The sequence below is a fragment of the Mustela erminea genome, chromosome 12, assembly GCF_009829155.1.
Source record: "Mustela erminea isolate mMusErm1 chromosome 12, mMusErm1.Pri, whole genome shotgun sequence".
NCBI lineage: Eukaryota > Metazoa > Chordata > Mammalia > Carnivora > Mustelidae > Mustela > Mustela erminea.
The window spans coordinates 18657342-18679805 of record NC_045625.1 but is presented as its reverse complement, the minus strand read 5'-3'; the positions used below and the strand labels follow the sequence as shown (position 1 = coordinate 18679805).

The 22464-nt window shown below is 48.8% G+C and overlaps 2 long non-coding RNA genes across 2 annotated transcripts in view; both read left to right on the top strand.

Annotated features, from left to right (window-relative positions):
- The window catches only part of LOC116569857, a 62646-nt gene extending 48881 nt beyond the window's left edge, over positions 1–13765 (top strand). The window contains exon 4 of the long non-coding RNA XR_004277220.1: positions 12985–13765. This is a non-coding gene — a long non-coding RNA (uncharacterized LOC116569857). The remainder of the gene's footprint in view (positions 1–12984) is intronic.
- On the top strand, positions 1887–3053 carry LOC116569858. Its single transcript, XR_004277223.1, has 2 exons — positions 1887–2359; positions 2936–3053. It is a non-coding gene; the product is annotated as an uncharacterized LOC116569858 (long non-coding RNA).
- Positions 13766–22464: the final 8699 nt, after the last annotated feature.

The following is a 22464-nucleotide window of genomic DNA, read 5'->3' as shown; positions in this document are numbered from 1 at the left end:
CAGGTCTGATTTTCTATTATCTTCGAGAGAATAGATCATCTTGGTGATAATGGCATTAAGAAATGACACCACTGGCTGTTAATCACTTCTGTGTCCTCTGCGAGGGCACTATTGACTTCAGAGTAATTTCCTGGCCTCCTGATGTCTTGGTGCCCCAGTGGCTGGTGAGAAGCACCCTGGCCATGAATGTCTTCTCCACCAGGGGTGGAAATCCTATCTTGGTGGCCTCTCCACTGCTTTATCCGTAAGTCAGATAAAGGGCACTACAGACCCTATGTGGAGAGGGAATGTGTGTGCATGTGAATGGGGAATGACCTGGGTTGAGTTACGGGACTCTCTCTGATTCACTTTATGCTTCTGCTGCTCTCTGGCCTCAGGTTCCCATCTGTGCAAGGGGATGGAGGGACTTAATTCCGAAGCAGTGTCTACCTGAATCAGCTCCTTAGGGATTGTGCATCCGTTTTAGGGGAGAATGCCTGGCTATAGAGGTCCCTTGGTTTTGGAGGAGGGGTGATGATTGGTGGTGGAGAGGTGGTGAACTAGAGGAGTCCAGGATGTGTGTGGGGGTGGGTGGGGGGACCATGACCAGTTCAAGGGTCTGCTAAGGGACATCTATGTAGGGACAGTCCCTGGAAATTCAGCACCACTTTGACTTCTTGAAGACACTCTAGATAGCCCTTGTAGGTCACCTGAAGGTCAAGCAGCTGATATTCTCTGAATATCTGCTGTATACCTACATGACACTGATAGGAACTTTACACTCTATTTAGATTTTTAATAGGGATAGTTGAGTCACTCAAATACTTTATCTTAGGGCACAGTATGATTTTTGGTCCCAACAACCTTTCTTATTCTAATTTTTATTTTATCAATATTATTTTTCTTCCCTGTACACTCACTCCTCTCCCACCCTCCCCACACCCATCCTAAAAATGTATCCTTGTGAGCATATGTAGGGTTTACAGTGAATGGGTAAGCTTTTAATTTATATATATTTTATATATATATATATATATGATGCTGTGTTCTGTATCTCATCCAGTTTCTTCTACTTTCAACATTTTAAGACTCTACCCAAGTCATTGGATGTCCTTCTAAGTTAACATCTCTCCCTACTATGTTGTATCTGCATGTGGAACCCTACTTTGTAGGCTTCATTCCCCTAGGGACTGTGAGTGTTTCACCCCTCACTCCCAGAAGCAGTGGTGCAGTCTTCCCTGCTCGGGTACTCATCCTTTTCCCAGTGCTTTCTAAAGTCAGACCCTTGTTGCTAAAGGACATAGTTTTAGCGGCTGCAGAGTGGGACCGTTCATCACATGGGATTCTGTACTATGTTGCATCATGAAGATCCTATCAGTTTGATGCTAGTAAGTTTTGTGGTTTTTGTGTGTGTGTGTGTGTGTGCTCATAAGTTATTGATGACCCTCTTTGCTTGCTAAATTTCCCTCTTTTTAATAGAACAGGAGCAGACCTCAGGCTAACATATTTGCAAGCAGCACACTCCAGCTGAAATTTAATTAGAATGTAATTTTAAAAAATATATTTGTTTAAATGGACCCTTCTATTTTTAATAAGCAACTCTGGTTTTCTGCTTAAAGAAAAGATATTCCATAGTTAATAGAATCTAAAATGTGGCTGATGATAAAACAACATTATTATAGATTCCATTAAGAAAGGAAAAATAATTCTACTAATTAAACCATCATACATCACGCCGGGTAAGAAACATGCCTGCTTTCAAAGATGTTAAAATGTGAACAGATGTGCATCTGCTTTTGTTTCCGTTAGCAAATAAGGTTATTTAAGCAGAGAAGAGACTTTACTGAGTGAAAAAATGGTACATAAATAACAATAGTCGTGGTAAATGAATTTGGTCGAAATGCAGATGTATTGGTAGGAGGGAGCAACTGGAGTTTCGGAGACACTTACTGGCATCATGGAGGTGGTCCTCATACCAACTTTGTAACTGACATGGACTTATGTCTGACCAGCAGATGAGGAGGAGTGGTGACCTTCCCAAGACCACAGGGTTAAGAGTAAAGCTTACTCAGGCAGGTAAGTCAAAAGCCCCACTCCTGGGTACCAGAAGTTCCTAAGTCTTGTGACCTGACTCTAGTGTGGCCTCTCTCCTGTCCCTCCCCTCTAAGTGGCCTTGGGGAGGGCCCAGATCTTGTCCTGCTTCCCTTCCATCTTGAGTCCTTCGAAGGACCTGGATGCTTCTGTGTTAGCAACACCTTCGCTTCTGCCTGGGTATGAAGGAGTGGTTTCCGGCACTTTTCTCACAGTAGCTGCCTTATCCATGACGAAGTCCAATGATGAGAAGTGGACATTTCTGACACTGAGGCACCCACTAGAAGAAGTAGGTTGACATCAGAGAATGTTCTAGTAATAGGGGCAGAGGCAGCAAGTGCTTTGTTAGCTGTAAGCTCTCTCACTTTTATTCTTATTTGACCCTTACCACAATCATGAGTACATATTCGCCCCCCTTTTCAGGTGGGAAAACTGACGATGTTCACTTGCCCTGAATGACACATGAATAATCTGTAGGACTGTAAGTAGAACCACAAAGATGCTACTTTTCTATTTATTTATTTACTTGAAAGGTTTATTTATTTGAGAGAAAGAGAGAGAGAGAGAGAGAGAGAGAGAGGAGGGGCAGAGGCAGAGGGAGAGAGAGAATCCTCAGGCAGGCTCTGTGCTGAGCATGGAGCCCTTCACGGGGCTCGATCTCAGGACCCCGAGATTGTGACCTGAGCTGATGTCAAGAGCCGGCCACTTAAACAATTGAGGCACCCAGGAACCCCTCTTTTTTTTCTCTGTCTCTCTTAAATTAAACTTCTATTTTGAGATAATTTTAATTCACTGTTGTAGGAAATGCCGATGTAGAGAGCTTTGGATATGCTGCCTTACTGGGTTTACTGTTCTCTCCCATTAGTAACACCTTGTGAAACTGGAGTCCAGAACCCCCACCAGGATCCTGGCACTGATAGAAACAAGAAGCAGAGCATTGCCATAGATCTGTCACCCACCTGGGTTACCTTTTTTTTTTTTTTTTTAAGATTTTATTTATTTATTTGACAGACAGAGCTCACAAGCAGGCAGAGAGGCAGGCAGAGAGAGAGGGGGAAGCAGGCTCCCTGCTGAGAAGAGAGCCCAATGCGGGGCTCCATCCCAGGACCCTGGGATCATGACCTGAGCCGAAGGCAGAGGCTTATCCCACTGAGCCACCCAGGTGCCCCTCTTTCTTTTTTTTTTTTTTCTTCGTTCGTTCCTTCCTTCCTTTCTTTCTCTCTTTCTTTCTTAGAATTTATTTATTTGATAGAGAGAGTGAGAGAGCACAAGCAGGAAAAAAAGTAGGAGAGGGAGAAGTGCAGGGAGCCCGATGCGGGGCTCGATCCCAGGACTCTGGGATCATGACCTGAGCTGAAAGCAGATGCTTCACCATCTGAGCCACCCAGGCACGGGTCTATGCGTGTTTATTTCTTAAAAGAAACTGCCAGACCGTTTGCCAGGGTGGCTGTGGTGTTTTATATCTCTTATCAGCAATGTGCAAGTAACCCAAATTCTCTACATCCTCACTAACATGTGGTTTTGTCACTAATTTTTATTTTGTCCAATTTGATAGATGTGTAGATAGCTCTCACTGTGGTTTTAATTTACGTTTCCCTAATGGCTAATGATGTTGCGCAGCCTTTTCATATGCTGGGTTGTTGTCGGTATATATTCTCTGGTGACATTCTGCCCTTCTTCTTCTTCTTCTTCTTTTTTTTTTTTTTAAATTCTTGAATTGTCTTTTATTTTTCCCCAATATCCTTTCTTTAAAAAAAAAAAAAACCCGTCTTGAGATAATTATAGATTCATGTGCACATGTGCACTTGCAAGAACGGATACAGAGCTCCATAAGTCAAAGATGAGTAATGCAGCCGGTGGGCAAAATATTTGAATAGACATTTCTCCTAAGAGAATACACAAATGAGCAAGGTGCATGTGAAAAGATGTGCCACTTCATTAGCCATCAGGGAAACAAATTAAAACCGCAATGAAATAGCACTTCATGCGTCCTAGGAGGGTTATAATAAAGAAAAAGATACAAAATAGCAAGTCTTGCTGAGGACGAGGAGGAATCGAAACCCTCGCTCACTCCTGGTGGGAATGCAAAATGGGGCAGCTGTTTTGGAAAATGGTCTGGCAGTTTGTCGAAGGGTTAAACATTGAGTTACCGTATGATTCAGCAATTCCATTCCTAGGTACGTACTCAAGAGAATCGAAAACGTTTGTCCACGCAAAAAGCCGTACATGAATATTCCCAGTAGCATTATCCCTACTAGCCCCAAAATGGAAATAGCCCAAAAGTCCATCAATGGATGAACAGATAAAGTGTGATCTATCCGTGCAATGGAATCTTGTTCGTCAAAAAAAGGAAACAAAATATTGATGCATGCCACCAAAAATGCTAAGGGAAAGAAGCCAGTCACAAAGGACCACCTACAGTATGATTTCAATTACAAGAAATATCCAAATCACACGGGTCTATGGAGAAAAGAAAGTAGAGTCGTAGTTGCCTAGGGTTTGGGTCATGGGGGTTTTAAGAGATGACAGATAAAGGGAGCAATAGTTTCTTATTGAGATAATTAAAAAGTTTTAAAATTATGGTGACGAATGGACAAGTTTGTGAATGCACTAAAAGCCACTGAACTGTACACTTTGGACGGAGTACTTGTATGATCTGTGAATTATATCTCAATAAACCTGTTTTTATTCTTTCTTTTTAAAAGATTTTATTTATTTGAGAGAGAGAGAGAGCACAAGCAGGAGAGAGAAACAGGCTCCCCCCTCACAGGGAAGCCAGATGTGGGTCCCGGACCCTGAGATCATGACATGAGCCCAAGTCAGACACTTAACCGACTGAACCACCCAGGTGCCCCAAACGCGTTTCTGTTCTTAAATAATACCGAGATTCTGTGGACGCTTTACCCAATTTCCCCCGGTAGTAATATTTTGAAAAGCTGTATAATAGGACAGAATACTGAGACCAAGATGTGAAGATTGATACAATTCACGGTGTTAGGTTTCCCCAGTGTTACTTGTGCTCGTGTGTGTGTGTGTGTGTGTGTGTGTGTGTAGTTCTACACATTTTATCACATCTGTATGTTTGTGTATCCATCGTGTTGGTCAAGACACTGAAGGGAATAGTGCCTTTAAAGCCGGGCTCACCCTAGATTCTGTCTGAAGCCATGCTCCAAAGACCTGTAGTCTGTCCTTCCTGTTACTAACCCAAACCAAGGAAGCTCGCCTCCGAGCATCTCCTCCTTGCTTGTCAAAGGGCAAGAGTCACAGAAGGCCATGAATTCCCACCCACACCGGAAGAACAGAAGGTTGGGATCCTGGGCGCCATTCACCCAGATTCTAGAATCACCCACACTTCTGAAAAAGTAGGAAATGATCTTACCAAAAGAAGGTAAATTCTGGAAGGGGGGGGGTTACGCCTCCGTGTCTTCACTCCCCGCTTTCTCCTCCCACCAATTTCAAAAGCCATCCACCTCCCAGGCCTGGTGGGTAACTCGTCAGCGCTTTCGGAGATCCGGTATTTCTCGGCTCGCCCCTAGCCAGCGCTGTCAGGGAGAGGACTGGCAATGATTCATCGGTACTAATCCCTGTGTTTTCATAAGCCTCGCTGCCGTTCGCGGGGACAGCCCCGGCCGTTCTTCCACATCATCATCACTTTGGTTTCTCTCAAAATGTTTGCTCAGAAAAAGCCCAGAGTTTGGCCTCGGTTCTTTCTGGGCTTCCAGGGGAATTTCCCGTCCTTCTCGGACTCCAAGGGTGAAGTTGCTAGAAGGTTTGCTTCTTACCTGGCAGGGCAGAAGGTGAAGTCTGGCTCCTGTGAGGATTGTTGTTGTTGTTTTTAGTCAAAGACAAGCTTGCTATGATCACACCATTTGGGACAAAAGGCTGTGGGACCAAAGAACAGATAACTTCTCTCTGTCTCTCAGCTGTGATCTCACTGCCTCCAAATCACTGGGCTGGTCATCGCTGACCACATGCTAGTCTGAGTTCTCTCCACCACCTGGATTTTATGACACAGCCATGATCTAACGATCTAAAACTTAAGCTTATACAGATGTGTTCCATATAACCTTGACTGTGGCCCATGAACACTGACTTCATTACCTCCACCCTTGCAGAGCCTCAACTCTGACACTTACAATCTCTGTCATCTTCACACTGTGGGACTAGAAGAATCTCCAAAAGTGAGTACTACTACTAACGATAATAATAATATCTTGATTGAGCAACTCTGTGAGACAGAAGCTCACAGATACCAGAAGACTTGTCCAAGATCACACCCTATAATGGCAATAAAAACTTATAATAATAAATGTAAATTTTTCCCCTTTAACCATGGTTTCCTTGTAGCCTCTTACCTCCAACAAGTTAATTATCCCAGAGGACAGGTACTTGACCTCCTCAGTAAGACCACAGGCTTGCAAACTGGACCTTATAGAGAAGGAAAGGATGACCAGCAGGCTGGAGATTCAAGGAAGAGTTGACGTTGAAGCTTGACACTGAAGGCAGTCTGCTGGCAGAATTCCCTCTTTCCCGAGGGAGGTCAGCCTTTGCTTTAAGACCTTCAGATGATTGGATGCAGCCCACCTACATTATGGAGAGCGGTCTGCTTTAATGAAAGTCTAAATGTTAACCTTATCTAAGAAGTACCTTCACAGCAACATCTGGGTGTCTTTGATCAAATATCTTAGTACTGTGGTCAAGCCACACTTACCCAGACAATTAATTATCACACCAGCTAAGGGTTTTATGGAGAGAAGACTGGGAGGGGAAAAGAGAGAGGACTGAAACATTCTATGGGGGCATTTGGCCAAGAAAAGCACTTTAGATAAATGAGAAAAACATCCAGAACACAGGATGGTTCTTGCTTCCACTCTCTGCTTAGGGAGCCACTTAGTAGAGCAACCTCACAGGACCTGGTACCATCAGGGCAGTCACCTCAAAATAACCATGGCAGTGTCATGTCTGTGAGGCCCAGGGAGGCTTAGAGGGTTAGCCCTCTCCAGCTGCCTTTAGTTCCTGTGTGCTGCAGACAGCTGGGTGCCGGGTAGATGGTCTATCATAGTAGGACCAAGGTGGTTCTGTATAGAAGGCTACAGAAATAACCATTTGGGCTGAACCTGAATGGATTCACTGCCAAGCGTCATAAAGCTCTATTGTTCTGAATCAGCCAGGCAGCATCCAGACTTTGCCCAACAGAGAGAGAGACACATACACACACAGCAGACCTCAAGTTTCACTGGTTGCAGATTTCAGATGCCAGCTCTAGCAGGTCAGTCTGCAATTAGGTGGATCATGGCTGTTGCTTTTGACACCAGCACTGACCTGGCTTTCTGCCTGTGAGCCCTGGGGTTGCCCTCCCATTATGAGGTTGCATAAACCACGCCCGGGCACCATCTTGGAGAGGAGTTGGGGATGGTAGGCGGAAAACCATGACTTAGGGATTGGCTCTTTTTCTCCCAGAGAGACTGGGAAGTTCCTAAAGAGCCTGTTTAAACCATTGGCTGAAATGGAAACTATATAGAATTTAAAGTGCACCTTTTATCCGTTAACTAGCATGAGGAACTAGCTTCATGAGAGATGGCGATAGATTTCAGAACTGATGTGTGATTACAACCTTGTTATATTAGTAAGTGGTAAATTCAGGAAAGCTAGCTCTTCATTTCTCCAAACCAAAGTTTCATGCTGATCCCCAGACAATGTCACCGTGATCAATTGATATGCACTATGAGCCTTTGCGACCACTGGCAACACCTATTGGCCTTGATCTTGTCTTCTGGACACCCCCTTCTAGCGTGGACTTACTCTAAGGTCAGCTTAGAATAACTGAGGAAAAGATATTCTCATCATTCTTTGTACGACCCCCTTCTATATTCTGATTACTTCTATCTTGACAAATTTAAAAAATACGGAAAGGTATAAAGAATAGTATCACATGTATTAACACTCTCCAAAGAATCAGACAAATGCTAAGGTTTATCATATTTGTTTCTGGTTTTTTTTTTTTTTTTTAAACATGAGCAAAACATTACAGATGAAATTACTGTCCCCTTTGACCTTTACCCCAGGCCCATTTCCTTCCTACTTTCCCCAGAAGCTACCAGGTTCATGACTTTGACGTGGATTCTTGTAGTCCATTTAAAAAAATACTTTTATACACCCAATTGCACACATCCGTGAAAAATACAGAATATTTGGTGTGTGGTTTTAAAATCCAGCCAAAGGATACCCAAATGTATATATAATCTGATAACTACATTTTCCACTCAATCTTCATGAGACTCCACGTTAATGATTTATGTGCTACATTTTACCTGCTCTCTTACTGATGGACTTTTAACTTTTTTTCTACCTCTTAAATTTGTAACCAAAATTTCAACAGGCATCTCTGTTGTACATGTTTCCATGGGCATCCGTGGACGTCTCTCTGGAGCATGTTCTAGAAGGGGTGGTGTTGGCTTCCTTACACATGTATGAGGCAGTTATCACACTGGGGATCAGTAACTTGTGTATGCATCTGACTTTCCACCCAGATGTTGAATTTCTTGAGGTCAAGGGCTATGTTTTATTCATCTCAGCCCCTGATACCCCGTGTTGAGATAAATGATTCGATGCATGAATGAAAGAAATGTCTCCATCCCTCCCCCTGCTTTCCCAGACCAGCTTCCCCCTTGCCCTAGCTTGATGACAATACAGGGAACTCCCTGCCACAGCTTACAGTGTGTGCCGCTACCATTGTCTCATTTAATTACCACAACTTTGTGCGAGATGCTGCTTTGCCAGTGATGACATGGAGGCTTGGAGAGGTGAGTTCCCGCCAGCACAGTCATTAGGGGTAAAGGCAAGATTTGAACAAGATCTTTCCAGGTCAGAACCTGTGGCCTCTCCATTCCTTGTGGCTATCTTGCAAACAACGGGATGGGCTCGTCATGGAAGCAGTCTGCTCTTTTGCCTTCACAAAGGTGATATCTGCCTAAAGAAAATCTTTGTTCCCTTAGACTCTGGGGAAGTCACTGTCTTTAATTATCCCATAGCTTTGAGTAATTAACCCGGTTTTTCTCTTTCAGGCCTTGAAGGTACATGTTAGAATCCTAAAGTGTGAGCAGTGGCTTTGGTGTCCTTGAGGGCAGCCCCATAGTTCTCGAGGTGGGTAAGCGTGACCAAAAACTGAGGAAATATGCTCAAGGTATATAGCAAATAGCAAATTAGAAAATTAGCAAATTAGAAATCCAGCGGAGGTCAGTCAGTACCAGGTCTTCTGTGACTGGGTCTGGTGCCCTTTGATCTGGCTTTTGGATTATCTGATGAGGCTGGCACTTCTCCACCAGAGAGGAGAGCTGAGTGGTGCTGGGCTTTGTGGCCTCGCTGATTTTAAGGGCAGTGGGCAAGGACTGGGGCCAGGAACAGACATCCCAGACTACCCAAGAATGTGCAGTCAGTGAAGTCCAGCTTGGAGAGCTCCAGATGGAGGCTCCGAATGATGCTGAATCCACTGGACTGAGGTCAGAGGAGAAAACCGCCTTGAGTGCACAGGGACTCCATGAGCCAAGGTTAGCTACTTGCTGTAGTAAATGAGTCCACGAGCAGAATGCTATAGAAATGCATTGCCTGCTCACGTCACGGAACACTGCCACTGGTGGATTTGATCTCTGCTCTGTGGGCTTGTTCCGGGAATCAGGCTCCTTCCACCTTTGCACTATTGCCTCTCCAACACCCAGCCTGCAAAGTCAGGTCCAAGGTGAATTGGGAACCAGTGGGGAGATGAGGCCAGTCAGGGACAGATCTCAGGCTAGAGCAGGCATTCCCGAATCCAAGGCCAGGGGCTGGTATTTCGACCACACTGTCCTGCTTCTCAACCCCGCTGATCCTGTTTGCTCCTCTCTGGAACTCGAGTCATACGTTCTGCTCTCCCCAGCCTTGGTGTCATGATTTTGAGGACTAGAATATGTTTTATAAATGGGAGTGTGGACTGCAGAGATAAGCATGGCTCTACGTTCTTTTCTAAATGACACAATAAAGTAAGCATCCTGTCCACCCCAACCTGGAGTCCTTTCCCTTTGGGCCCTGAAAGCAGATGACATGTCTGAGAAACACTGTGCACGAATGGAAGGACATTTTCCACGTGACCACAGAGGGCACGGTCACTGTCGCGGTGAGTCTCAGGCACCGGCGGCGTCTCTCCTCGGGCGAGGCCAGTGAGTCCAGGCTACGCGTGCGTTCTGATACCTCTTTCAGTTCCTCCCTCCCACAGTCCTCAAGCTTCCATCTGCAAGGTCACTTGCTGACCTTGAGCCTGGACTGCATGCAGCCCCATTGGATCTCGGGTGGGTAGTTGGTGGGCTGGGGCCTACAGTTCGGAATCCAAGAACTCTGGATTCGAGTCTTGGTTTGAGGGCCTAATGAGCTCACCTTCCCCATCTATAAAATGGGGAGAATGACTTCTACGGTTGTTTTAAGAACGAAATGAGCTCATTATGAAAACTGCTTAGCAGGTTGAAAAGAGGCAGCGCTCAGGAAAGCTGCGGTTATTTTCATGCCAAATCCAGTGTGCTAGTTCTGGGCCCTGGCAGAAGGGTTGAGTCAGACCTTCACCTTGTGGCTTCCCTGGTGGCCCCATTTCGGTGAGTGGCCCTTTGTGTCACTGTCCCTGCCCATCCCAATCCTTTCCCTGCGCCGGCTTAGTGGAGGTCTCAAACCTCCATCTAGCCCTGGTGAGGCCAGACCCCGCCCGCCACCACCGCCACCCGCAGGCCCACTGGCAGGCTTCCCAGCACCTTGACCGCCCATGCAAGGGAGTCTGAAATCTCAAGCTTTTCCGTGGCCTGCTCGCCCTCTGGCTCGTCTTAACCTCCTGACATGATCTCATACAGGCCTCCCGACTCTCACTGGCAACTATTGACGAGCGTCCCGCTCAGCCCATCAGGCTACAGCAGAGACTGAGGCAGGAGCCGCGGGAGCGAACCCCCCCGATGCTGGATGTGAGGGCGAAGGCAGGGTGAGCCAGGGAGGAAGGACGGCCAATGTGGGCTTTGCTGTTCGGTTCCTGCACGGCGACTGCAGCTTCGTCCCCTTGGGACCCCTCCGTGGGAATGGCCGTGGGAAGGCCTGCGGAATGTGCCTCCTGCTGTGAAGGGAGAGGGACCTGGGGCATTCGTCCAGTCGTTCATGGCCTGTCCTTGTCCGCGGTGGAGGGTCCCCACGCCTGGCCCACCTCCCACTTGGAAAGTGTCCTTGGGTGAGATGGGAGTGGCTTCCCAGGCTCTGAAGAAAGGCCTGAGGCAGAGAAGGGGAGGGGCGGAGAGGCGAGCTTGCAGGACAGCCCATGACCCTGCAGCTGTGCTGATGTCAGGGACCAGGGAAGACCCTGGAATGTCTGCAGAGGCCATGTCCCTCAGCAAGCTGTTTCCCACTCCCCGCCTCTTTGCATTGACAGTCGCCCTGTGCCATACCAAAAGGTGAGGTGCCACTGTCACCTTCCTATCTGAAGGAGCCTTCCTGTGTCACTCCTTCCCGTGATCCCGTGACATGTTCCTTTCTGTGAATCTTCTCTGGTAGCCTGGCCAGGCTAGCTTAAAGCCTCCCAGCTCGTGCCTACATCCTGGTGTTGGGATCTGTTCAGACAGACCCATCCTGGACCTGGGCTGGGTTCATTACAGAGAAAGAAGTTCAAATGTCGACACCTGTCCAGGAAGCTGGCACCAAAGGCGAGCCATAGCTTGGGTTGCCTGTCAGGTGTCGGGGTAGAAGGTGTCAGAGTCAGACACAACAGAGAAGGCAGACAACAAGGGGAGTGAACCCGGCAGCAGGACGTGGGTGCTCAGGAGGGCGCAGCAGGTCCCCAGTGATCTCAGCAAATAGCGTTGGGCTGGCGGCATGCTCTCTTGGGAACAGACAAGGCTCCCCTCCTGGTCCTGCTTGGCCATTTCAAGGACACTGCCGTGTATGTGAGTTCCACTCCCATGGTGGCCACACCGATGTTTGGGAGAAGTGGTGACCTCCACGCACACCGCCACGAAGTTGCATTTCCACCAGCTGTCGCTCATGCCGAAACCCTGAGGGCGATGGGAATCTGGGGACTGGGAAGGAGGCTCTTTGGGGTTTTGGTGCACAGGCAGCGCAGCCTGCTGTGGCCCCTGGGATTCTGGAGACTCTGGAATGCAGACCAGCTGGGCAGTGCCTTCTGCAGACCATGGTTTCCGAGCCACAGGTGGGAGCAGCCACTTCTCTTTGAGAGGAGCTCAGCAGGACCAGCTTGCTTGCACAGCATGAGTCACCCTCCAGCCTGTGGGCAGGAGCAGGGGCTGCAGGTTTTCCCTCCTCCCCATCCCCGTCTCCGTTCTCCGCACTTCGGGAGAGGACCTGGGTCGGAGGGAGCTGGTGGAGTGCTGTGTCTGCCTTGCAGGCAGAGAAACCATTAGGGTGTGTGCCCTTTTACCTTAACCGGTCTTTTCTCATTCCAACCAAGTTACAGCAATAAATAACCTCTTGGCTTACATTGTTGCTGCCGTCAGGTTCTGCTGTTCCTGACAGTGGAATGTGCAAGGTGGATGGAACATGGAATTTTTCCTGATCACGGCAGTTGGTGCTTGTGCTGGGTGGGCTGACTTCCTCTCCAGAGCCTGTAGTGTCCTCAGGATACTCAGTTCATCTTCCTGGGTCCTTGGATGACGAGGTTCTTAATGAGACGTTCCGTTTTTATTCTGATCACCTTAAATAGAGCACAACAATGTGGTTTTTGACATCTCTAACCTTCCCTTGCCTCAGTTTTCTCGTCTGTGTAACGGGTACAGCGATAACCCTTACCTCGCAGGATTTCAGGTACTGTTTTCAGACTAGGAAAGTCCAAACTGGGAATCTGTGAGCCTTTTTATCGTTGATGTTCTTCTTGCTTACCTTCTTTTTCTTTCCCCCAGAAAGACCTGTGGATTAAACAGAAGGCAAAGTCAGACCGTTCGGATGAAAAAGAGAACAGAAACCAGTGGAAGAAACTGGAAGGAATAGACTTGCCACAGACCTGAGCCATGATGATTGGAGTAAGGCGGCAATGAGGTTGCCCCTACTATCCTTGTAGCTAAGGCAGTGAGGGGACACATTGGGTGACGTGCAATTCACTTCCCAACGGCAGCATCAAATACACACTCACGTGCAGAAATAACTTCTTGGGAGCAGAAAGAGGGAAGGGAATGCAGTAAGAATTTATTATGTGGGTCCTTTAAGGATAAATGGCTTTGAGTATTGTTTGCCGTGTCTGTATGTCCGGCTTTACTAATGAGAAGCTGCTAAAGGCATGACTCTTTGGTGAATCCTCCAGAAGATCTGGGGACTTTGCCTTTAGCAGCCGAATGTCTAAGAGGAAATCACAGTGTAAATGAAAGACAAATCCACGCGGATTCCCTTCTCTCCTTCTGCCCCAAACCCTGCCGTGGGGCAGCCACGTGACCCAAGGCACATGACCTCAGCTGCCTCTGCTTCCTCCTCAGTTAACCGAGCTCATTCATATCAGTTCCAAGTATGGATCAGTCAGGCAATGTTTTTGTCACACAGATCTCCTTTGTGTGAAGGATGGTCCTAGGAAGTAGAAGGGGTGTGCTGGTTTGCTGAGCACCTACCATATGCCAGTCACTTTCTGGGACACTTAAAATTATTTTATTTTATTTACCTTTAATGATTTTTTAAAATATAAATTCCATCAGCCAACATAGAGTACATCATTAGTTTCTGATGTAGTGTTTAAGGATTCATCAGTTGCATATAACAGCCAGGGCTCATCACATCATGTGCCCTCCGTAACGCCCTTCACCTGCTTACCCCATCCCCCAACCCACTTCCACTTCTGCAGGTTTCCTCTTCAGTTAGTTTTCTGGGACACTTTATTTATTTATTTATTTTAAAAGATTTTATTTATTCATCTGAGAGAGAGAGAGACAGAGATAGCGAGAGAATGTAAGTGGGGAAGAGAGGGGGAAGCAGGCTCCCCGCTAAGCAGGGACCCCGACGTGGAGCTGGATCCCAGGACCCTGAGATCATGACCTGAACCAAAGGCAGACGCTTCACCAACTGAGCCACCCAGGCGCCCCTTCTGGGACACTTTATACGCATCATGTCATTTATTGAAATCATACAAATCATTTCTGATTTATGGATGAACACATTTTAAGCTCCAAGAAGTTGTACAACTCTGCCGAGATCACATCGCTAGTTCCTAGCAAAGCCAAAGCATGAAACCATCCATGGATGGATTGATTCATTCACTGATTTGGCATAGAGCTATCTTCCTCACCAGGGGCTGTGGATCCAGAGTTTGCTAAGAAGAGATTCCCGCCTCCAGTACACCCAGAGTCTGGTCAGGTGGGCACTCTCTTGGCCCCGTGTCTAGTGTTCTCGTTAGAACCAACCTCCAGCCTTACCATCCAACGCATGCATTGTAGGATGCCCATGAAGTCACTCACGCTCCCCTTGAATGCTCTCGGCATTTACATTAGTGGGAAGAAATGGTTAAGGTGTGAATGAGATTGGGGGCCAAATGATAACATGACATCCCTGTTTACACTTAAGATCTCCTTTCTAGAGACTGCTGCTTTGTGCAAACCTACCGGGATTCCTGAGTGACGTTAGGACGGGGACCCTGATCCTGAGTATTTTCTCACAGCCAATACCCTGGCCCAAGAGGCATTGAAAGTCTTGGGCGGTGTGCCACGGTTGGAGTTGCAGGTTTCTTTTTCTGTAAGGAGCTGGCTTCTAAGAAACTCATTAAACCTACAATTTTTAGGAGATTTAGGGTTTTGCCACCTTGCAGGGGTGGCTCCTTTCCGGCGCGTTCCCTGGAGGACGGGCTTTGAGGGAGCAGTGAGCACTGGGTTTATCTGCTGTCTCCCGAAGGGGCTGTCTTTTTTCAATAAATCTGTGTTTCGTGGTCTCTTAACTCTGTCATGATGGACTTTCCTTGGCTGCATTTGAGATTCAGGCTGGAGGCTGAAAACCCAGAGCAGAAGCGTTTCAACAGGTTGGATGACCCAACTAGCTGAGCCGGAGGGGAGAATGGGTCCATTCTGGGGCTGGAAGGGACATGACAAGGCCGCTTTTTGAATATGTGAACCTCAAGCCCTAGGACCCCTCCAGGGCCGGGAGCTCTCTGCTTCTCCGATGGATCGTCTGTCCCCTGGAGGGTTGTGGTCACGACAAGCTCTTTCCTCGCTTGGGTTCCATTTGTCCCCATGTAGATTTCATCGGGGGACCCTAGTTCTTCCTTTGGTCACCCACCAGGACGAGTCTGCGTTCTCTCGTCCAGGACGTGCCTGCAGAGATTCTGAGACCGAAGTGATGTCCCTGCTGGTCATCTCACCTAGTTCTCTAGAAAGAGGGTGTTTCCAATCCCTTCACTCCCCGATTGTCTACGCGAGCGCCATTCTGAGGATGACAACTAGATGAAGACGACATCTCTTAAGTGAGGACAACTCTCTTTCATGCTGGGCCTGGTTATGCCCTGAGATCCCTTCCTGAGAACTCACCGGCAGTTACTGTGAATTCATACCGTAATACAGAGACCTTAATGGTGCCGCTCCCGTGCTCCACACTGTGGATGTGATGGCGACACAGCCCCCCAGGCCAGGCTCCCCAGCAGCGTGGAGTCAGAACTAGGCTTATGCTGCACTCAGAAGAGAGTTCTCTGCTGCCTTAGGACTGGGCTTTTGGGTGGAGGTGGATGTTTTTTCAAACCCAACTCTGATGCTCCCCTGAAGGGGGTCCAGGAGGAGGGCCGTCCTCGGCCCCTGCTGAGCAAGGTCTGCTGTGTAGACCAAACCCTTCTCACCCACCTGGGGCCTGCTCCACCGTCTCCTGGGCTCACGGCTTAGAAGGATGTGGTTGTCAGGAAATAGATATACTTCTTTTTGGAGAAGCTCTTGAACCTACAACTAGACAAATTTAGTTTATGAGGCTTCTACCATCCCTGGAAAATTCTCTCTGTGACTCGGCCTCTGTCTCTATTTCTGTCTCTTTCTTTGTCTTTGTTTCTCCCTCCCTTTCTCTCTCCCTATTGTTTCAGTAAATTTTTAAAGCTAATTCTTGTAAATAAAAGGATTGACAGGTCACTAATTTTACTCATTCCCATCAACACTTGCAAAATGATGGTGTTCACTGTGTGTGTTGGGGGAGCAGGGGAGGGCAGAAATTGGAAGGTCCAAAATTGGGAGGCTACCCTTGGACAGTACGTGTGGACCTCGTGTGTGGAAAGTCCCTGGACAAGCGACTTCGGCTGGATACGCACCATGCTTGCCTTTCAAATCCCTGATATTTATGGTGCTTTCCATTCAACTATCCTGCTGGATTTCTCCCTCCTTGGCTGTGAGACAGTCCCAGCCCCTAGCCCATCCCTCCCTAGGAGTGGCTGCTGTCTGGGGTTTTCTATAGAGCAATTCTTCTGCTGTTTCTTTAAACCACGAGTCAGGTTCTGACCCACTGTGGTAAGGGCCTGGGTAAGCAGAAACTGGATTGGAATCCATTCTGGTCGCATGAAGACTCTGAGAGAGAAATCACTTCTCTGAGTTTGTTTCTGCTGAAAATGATGATTTGGGGACAGAGTGGATACTCTATGAATTAAATAGAAAAAAAGGTGAGGCGGATAGGGCCTGCTTGCCTGTCTTCCTAGGTCTGGCCCTGTATTTGGTCAACAGGTAAGGACCGGGAGACCACGGAACCGGCCCCGTGCCAGGTGCTGGTGGGGCAGCAGGAGGCAAACACGCATGAAGTCCCTGCTATCCCGGGGCTTAATTTCTAGAAATCATACATGTAAGTAGGTAAAGCAGCAGTGAGTCGGTTAGAAATAGGAGCCCTGGAGAAAGAGAAGAGTGTGGGGGCTGGGGGAGGCTGGTGTGCGTGTGCACAGGTTTGCACGTGGGTCGTGCACATGTGTGTTTAGGTGGAGCAGTGAGGGAGAGTCTCATGGAGCAGATGACGTTGGGAGGTTGCCTGAAGGAGGTGAGAAAATGGTTCTGAGTGTGTGTGTGTGTGTGTGTGTGTGTGTGTGTGTGTGTGTATGCGCGCGCGCGCACGCACAAGCATGTGTGGTGTGAGGGTAAGAGCCTTCCAGGGGAAGGCACTGCCGTGGGAGAGTGCTGGGTTTGAAGAACAGCAGACAAGCCCATGTCCCCGGATCGTCATACATGGCAGCTGGCGTTCCAAGCAGTATCGACAGATCTCTCTGGGCTTCCAAGGCCACTGTCATGTCTCGGGCTTTGCTCTGAGCCAGAAGGCAAGCTTGTAGGGTTTGGAGCAGCGGAACGAGATGATGTGACTCAGCATTTTGAAAGGATCGCTCTACACCTCGTTGGGAGTATAGACTGACTCAAGGAGCCAAGCGTTGAGGACGCAGGGCCCTTGGCTGTGTTTCCGATGTCCAGGCTACTCTGGGCAATCCAGAGGGTCACCGTCTAAGCCAGGATTTTGAGGAGAGAAAGTCAAACAGTAGCAATGACAATAAGAACTAAGTCCCATTTCCCAAAGGGCTTTGCTCTGTGCTGGAGCATTATGTACGCTGTAGCAAAGGAGAAGTCGTGAGGCTGAAGGGCCAGGGGAAAGCCAGGGGAGTCAGCATAGGACAGAAGAAATTGTGGGGGCTTGCCCCTCCCTCCCAACGGTAAGGGTTTCGTAACGGAAAGTAAGTTAGTGAGGAGACATCACTACAGCGGAGCTGTTGAACATGCTGGACATGTGGGCCAGAAGCCTGCCCTCCCTGACCCCCACATTCCTCTCCCCACAGCCTGATGTAAAAGGTGGTAAGCAAGGTTTGTGGTTGTTGACATAAGGTTTTGTGTAGCCGAGGGGGAGACAAAAACAGAAGAGACAGCCTGCCAAGCCCTGCTGCCCCTGGGCGGGATTTGAACCTCTTATGGAGCAGGTGATTGGAGTGAAGGTGGAGGTGTTTCCTTGGAGGTGTCTGTGGGAGCCAAGGTCTCCAGCCACCTGAACACATCTGCTAGGAGTGCCTCATGGGGTGCTCTCCGAAAGCCGGGGGAGACTGCCATCTGCTGGCTGACTTGAGTAATTACCCTGATGCTCAGCTTTGAGCAAGGGTCTATCCACGTCAGAGAGGGAAGTGTGTGGTTGGCATTTTCTCCAGGTCAGGCAGCTGTCTATTTTTTCTCTTACAAAGCATCACAGCTTCTCATCAGTGTATATCGTCTTCATTCTAATGTTTCGGGATACTCAGAAAAATTAAGCTGCTCGACCAAGATCTTTCGGTAATTGGAAAACGGAATTCAAGCTCAGCTCTAACTGCAAAGATGACTTTCAACAATTACAATCACACTGGCTTTGCAAACTGTCAAGTGTTATGAGGGAACCAGCTTATGATGGGGGTTCCTTGTGTGCCGAACGGAAGAACGGAGAAAGGAATAAGTACGCCGACCGATGCTTCTCCAGGCACTTGGCCTAAGGAGTCAGAAGATCCAAGATTTCAGTCCTGGCTCTGGCACTTCAAGGTCAAGTGAACGTCAGAGAAGCCATTTCACTGCTCTGAAACAGTTCCTTTATCTGCAGCTGCACATGTACTGGGCTAATGGGAGCTGCTCGTATAGACTCGTGTGTGTGTGTGTGTGTGTTTCTGCAACACACGGAAATCTGTTCTCCAGTCTCGGCGAGGTTGGAGTGATTCTCAAGAGGAGAGCCTTTTCCAGCTTCCTTCCTGAGCTTTAAATTCACTTGTGGGCCTGGTAGGGAGGGAGGAGGGCAAGGGGAGGGAGCCCTCTGCTGGCCACAAGGATTCCACACCCACTGGAATCCAGGTCGGGGTGGGGGGGGTGGGTAACCTATGAGGATATCCAGGACCCCACTGAGGCCAGAGGACAGGGTGGCAGGAGCAAATGCCTTTCTAGCATGAGAGTGAGAGCAACGCTGATGTTTTCACTCCTGCCTTAAACACCATCAGCAACTCTCAGCTGTGCTCACAGGACATAAATCCTTCCGGGCAGGCCCCCCACCCCTCCACACTTTGTGTTCTGCCACAGCCTCACCTTATGGCATTAATGCCATGCTAACAGTAACCTCCAAGGAACTTCCCTGGTTGGCACCCCCCTCCCCCAAATCCAAAGTCCAAGGAGCCAGGCCTGGTACTATGGGACCCTGCAGCCAGCCTTGGTTTTGGGGGCTCAGGGGGCCTTGACTCCAGTTCCACACATCCCTAAGGAGACACTGGAGATGATTCTAGAAGATGCCCCTGCAGGAACTGAGAGAAGTTCTGGAACTGGGGTGTGGACGAGGAGCAGCTCTATGGGACCCCACGTCCTGTGGGTTTTTCCTTCTAAACATCTCTCAGAACAGTATGCCCCATCTCCAGGACAACATGCCTACTCAAACTCCATCACCTTTCCCATGGGCCCCTGTGGCACTTCCTGTCCCAAAGATGGCCTGGAGAAAAGATAGGGTCTTAACCCTCCCCTGCTTAGAATTCCTTAGCAGTTTCCCATTGCACATAAGAAAAAAAAGATTGAAATCCTTATCCTGGAGGGAAAGAACCATCAAGACAGGATTCCTGGCTGGCTTTCTGCACAGTCTGGCCGTCTCAGGGCCTCTAGAGATACCCTGCCCTCTACTTCCCCTGCCTTCCTCCCTGATTGACTCCTACTTATCGTTTAGGTCACGATTCAGATGTCCTTTCTCAGGGAACCCTTCCCGGTCAGAGTCAGGTCCTCGTTAGATATTCCTGTAGTGTCTCGGCTTTGCTTCCCAAGCATACCCTCGGTTTGCTTATCTGGTGCGTGGCTGTTGCCAGCCTCCCCCGGCATGGCAGCTCCTGAGAGACCAGGCCCCATGGTTACGTTGTTCAGCTAGTGCTGGACCGATGTGGGGTTATTCTGTACTGACTTTGAAACAGAAAGGGGAAAAGAGAATCCTTGGGGAGAAGAGAGCCGATCATCACAGCCCACGAGACACCCCCCTCACCTGTCCCGTACTTGGAGTTGGCAGGGAACGGTGGGAAGAAGCATGGCCTGGGAGGGGCAGGCCGAGAAAGGGAGAAGGTGGGATGGGTTGTCCCAATGGATGGGGATATGTGGGCAGACACTGTGGTGGTCGTGGGGAAACCAGCCTCTTAGGCTCTTTGATTTGCATTCCTTGTTCAAGGCTAGAAGTCCCTCCACAGGTATCCAGTGGACAGAGTTCAAGTTACATGCCCCAGCTCCCGCGGGGAGTGGGAGAGAGTATTTTCCCCTGTGGCTTCCACGGTGGGAGGCGGGAGTGGAAAGAATGGTGTAGGGACAGCAGCCAGCGACAACAGTGGCGCCCAGTGTCCCGGAGAAGGGGCCTGTCTGTCAGGGTCCCCAGGAGAGGCAGGAGAAGAGGGACTGTCTCCAGTGGTGCAGACAAAGAGGAGAGCCGCAGGGGGTCACACCATCCCAGGGCTGGCAGTGGCTGAGGTGTGGGACCATCCTCAGGCCTGAAGGGACTTGAGAGGGGACAGTTTTCTGCCAGCTGGAGAGAGAGCTGAGCAAGGACGGCCCATGGACTGGAGCTGTGCCTCTGCTAGGAGGGAAACTGTCAGCCCCCTGTGATGCTACAGAAGTGGCGCTGGAAAGTAAGGACCCTGAACACCCTCCCCTCACTCCCCAGGGTCCCAGCACTTCGCATTCTGATAGCCAACCAGAAACTTGAGGGCACGGAGGTCCCTTAACATAATCCATGCAGGGTGGCCTTGAAGGGTACAAGCAGGAGGAAGGGAGAGAAGCATTTGGAGGAAGGGCAAAGGGAAGGCCAGACTCCCTGGAAATTCATTCCCAGCTGAGAGCGTTCCCGGAAGGCGGAGTCTCAGGACCCCTTCCAGGAGGGAGGCGTTGCTTAAAGGAACCCAGAGTCGGGGACTGAGGACATGTTTGAGGAGCGGCAAGCTCATGCTTTAACCAGGTCGTGGCAGCTCTGTGCGTCTTGGCTCGGGCCCTTCTGCCTGCCCATCCCCCCTCTGGGGGCTTCTGCAAACCAGGTTAAGGACCCAGCGCCCAGGGTTAAGGACTCCTGTTTGATGGGGAATTGGATTCTGGTGTGGCTTTCTGGGAAGTACCTCACCCGCCTTCCTTACATCTGTATTTGCCGGGAGGGGTTGGCAGTGGCTCTCAGAGCCTCCCCAGGGAGCTGCCAGCAGAGAGTTAAGTCTCCCACTCGAGGCCTGGTTGTTCAGGTTTACACAGCAAGGCGAGTGTTGCTATAGCGGAATGGCAGGCAACGAGTCTTATGATCTGGAGCAGCCCATTGTGTATATAACGTGACAGCATTTATTAAAGCAAGATAAACCCAGCCGCGAAGGATCTGGCCCGAGCCATAAATTTTTCTGGTCCTCAAGTCTGAGCCACCACATTCCATTTGAATGAGGCCTATCAAGCCCGAACATTTTCATTAAATAAGTCCCTTTGCTGAAAATCCCCAAGAGAATGAACTGGGAATTTCTCCCCACCCCCCAACCCACCCCGTTTTCAAAGACGAATGTGTAAGGTGGGGTTCCGACCCCATATTTGATATTGCCCGAGTACAAGCAGATCCGCTGTGCTGGGCAGTGAGTTTCCTCCACTCCTAGACGCATTCAAGCCGGGGCTGGGGGACACGGGGTGGGGGTGGTGCTGAGTAGGGGAGGGGGAGATCTTCCCAACAGGCATTCTTTTACTTTCCAAGATCTTGGGGTTGTAGGAAGGATCTGCTGAGCTTCTTTGTACTCTACCATTCCGCAACTCAGGGCACACATTTCCTCGGGAAAGGAAAGATTTTCATTGGGGTCCTGCGGGAGAGCAAGAACACGGGGGCCAGAGCCCTGAGCTGAAATCCAGTCCTATGATTATTTGGGTGGGTAGCCTGTGGGCGAGTCATTGCCCTTCCATGAACCCCAGCCCATCATATATAAACTGATCATAAAGACAACTGAATCTTACTGGCACCACGTTCAGGGGCTCATCTGGCTGGTGTTTATTTTTTCCACAGAAATGCTACATAGTTAAGAAGTGTGAGTATTGATTGGAAAACTGAGGCACAGAGCGATTAGGGAACTAGGGGGTGGTGGAGCCAAGATTTGAACTCAGCTAGTTTGCCGCTGGGCATGTTGATCCTTGCTGGGTTAACAGCTATCTCCTCATCTACATCATGGAATTTCTAGAAGATGGGTATAAAAGTATCTTTGAAACCACACACTCTTAGTCTTGAAAATATTGAGCAAGAAGCTGAGTCTCAAGTGGTAACCTTTCTTCAACCTCGTTCAACTCTGTTCAAAAAAGTGCTTTCTTCTCTCCCAGTCTGTAGGCCCCCTCTCTTCTTCCCTTCTTCCTAACTGTTCCTTTCTGTTCCTTTCCTGCATTCCTTCCTCTGTTCAAGTACGTTGGCTTTGGTGGAATTCAGGCTGAACAAGGAAAGGCAACAACAGCCGAA